Genomic DNA, 2473 nt, shown 5'->3' on the forward strand with positions numbered 1-2473 from the left:
TGTACGATTGAAACTTACGACTAGATATTTTCACATTAAAAGCAGCACTCTTTAATTTTTAATATGTTCCTATGTGCGAAATGATTTTAGATGAGAATGGTGTAATTTTATTATTTATGTAGATATAATTGATCTGAAAATTCGTTTTTTTTAAAAAAAATAAAGATAAGATAATAAGAATAACTAAAGATAAGATAAAATAAAATAATAAAGACTAAAATTATAACTGAATTTATGTATTTTATTGGGTTGAATTTGTGAGTCACAAGACTTTTTATTGTTATCATAGACTAAGATAGAAGAGTAGTTTAATAAATTTTATTCTGTGATTTTGCTTCTGACAAATTGTTTTTTTTTTTAAATTGAAATTTAAAAAAGGCACTGTGTCTCAATAAATTTGTTTTTCCAAAACCAAAAAAAATGAATTTCTCTTCCCATGATTGTTAGTTTAAAAAACGCCTCCGGTAATTTCTGTTTTCTCACATGCATATTCTTATAAATCATTCATGATCTCAACTATCGAAAAAGAAAAATAATCCCTAATCTCCATGTTCATAAATTTTATCTATCAACGAATCATGGATATTAATTCTTTTTTACTCTAAAAGCAATCTGTTAAGTTTTTCTAAAATAAATCCAGCTGCTGATTAATTAGGCATATAGCCTCATCAACTTTTTCTTTTATTGTGAATGCGTCTAACAAGTAACAAGAGGCTGGTATTAATCTTATGCTAATTGACCATGGCAAAGCAATGGATGAAGCTATGGAAGATGTTGATTAAGCAAAGCATGTGAACACAAGGGGACGCAAAGTAGAAGCAAGAAGCAAGCATAGGATTTCATCAAAGAGAAAAAGCTGACACAGCACCAATTCCATACTATTTTATTCGGCCCCAACCAAATAAAAAACTAAGAAATAAAAACATCAAAACTGATTCAGAGAGATTGTAAGGTGTTGCTTTGAACTTGGATGAGAAAGGGCTTCAACCTCGAGCAATTTTGATACGTTTCTAGCCCATGGCAGCGAAGGTCTTAGTTATTGGAAGTGGAGTTTCTGTTCTGTTGAAGGGGGACCAACCAAAATATAATTATGTTTATGAAATTGACTTACTGTAAACTTCATGTGCATTGGGAGTGTTCAGAAATTAGGTTTTAATGATATTTTGATTGATAATTAATATATTCAGTTTATTAATTACATGTTTAGTTGGATGTTGCAGGTGGAGGTAGCGTTAATCAGAGGTTGGAGGTGTCGCAAGAAATAGGTCATTCGCATTGGGTTGAAGGGCTTTCTATCTATAGATTGAGCCATTACCAAGGAGCTAATTCGTTCAGAACTCGTTGAAATTGCAAATGGTGCAGAGTGTTTGGTTTCTTGTCTTTGGGCCAAGATTTTGGATACAAAACATGACATTATATTTGAAAATTAACTTGGGTTGGATAAGTGATTGTTTTATTTATTTATTTAAATAAGTATTAAAATTTTAATTTGAATATTACTTTATATATATACAGTAATTTATTAGGCAATGGCACACAAAATTCACGTTCACAATAAATTTATTATGAGGAAGTATAGAGAGTATCTGTACAATGTGTATAATGATAGTTTAGGGATGTTCGATTCAATAGGATATCAGATGTTTATTATTTCTGATATACGGATGGTTATTTTGGTTAGTATAGGTGTATTGTATTTGAAAAATTAATAGTATTTTATTTTGAATGTCCATTTTTTAACTCATATTGAACCAAATAAATAACTCATTGTACAAATACTCCATTAGCTGTCTAACAGAATTCATTTGTTATTGATATGTCATGTTAAGATAATGTTAAAAAAAATATTTATAATTATTTAATTAATCTTTTAAATTAAACACCCACATAAACAATTACCATTCTTCGTTAGCACATTTACTGTTCATCTAATCTGGTCAAAAACATCCCCACATGCGAGTCAACCTGCTACTTGTCTCCTTCCTTTTGTTTCGGCGTTCATAGTCATCCTAGCCACCTTGAAAACAAAACTGTCATGGAGAACACCAAATAAAAAATAACATGTGAAAAGAAATTTGATTAAATTTAATCTTTTATTATATCCAAAATTGTTGAAGTAGAAATAACAAAATCAGTTGACCTAGCTGATTTTTTAAATTATTTACTTTTTTACAGTTAATTAATTAGTTTAATTAATTTTTTAAATAAGAAAATCAAAATTAACCAACAATAAAACTATGCCACATTCTTATTACTTAGTTTTGATATTTCGTCCAAGATATTTTCTCCTTAAAATTCATTTGAGAATTATCCAAACGCTCGTACAATAATTATGCAGTGGTGCTAGCGTATTCATGTTCGAACGAGGCGTGAACGTTAGAGAAATTTTGAAGCGCTGATGCAGATTGCTTGGGCCCCACTGCTTTCTGTCAATTGGCTACTCTTGTCTCTAGCAATGCAAAACAGATTGAGC

This window comes from Arachis ipaensis, chromosome B05, assembly GCF_000816755.2.
Source record: "Arachis ipaensis cultivar K30076 chromosome B05, Araip1.1, whole genome shotgun sequence".
In the NCBI taxonomy this organism is placed as follows: Eukaryota; Viridiplantae; Streptophyta; class Magnoliopsida; order Fabales; family Fabaceae; genus Arachis; species Arachis ipaensis.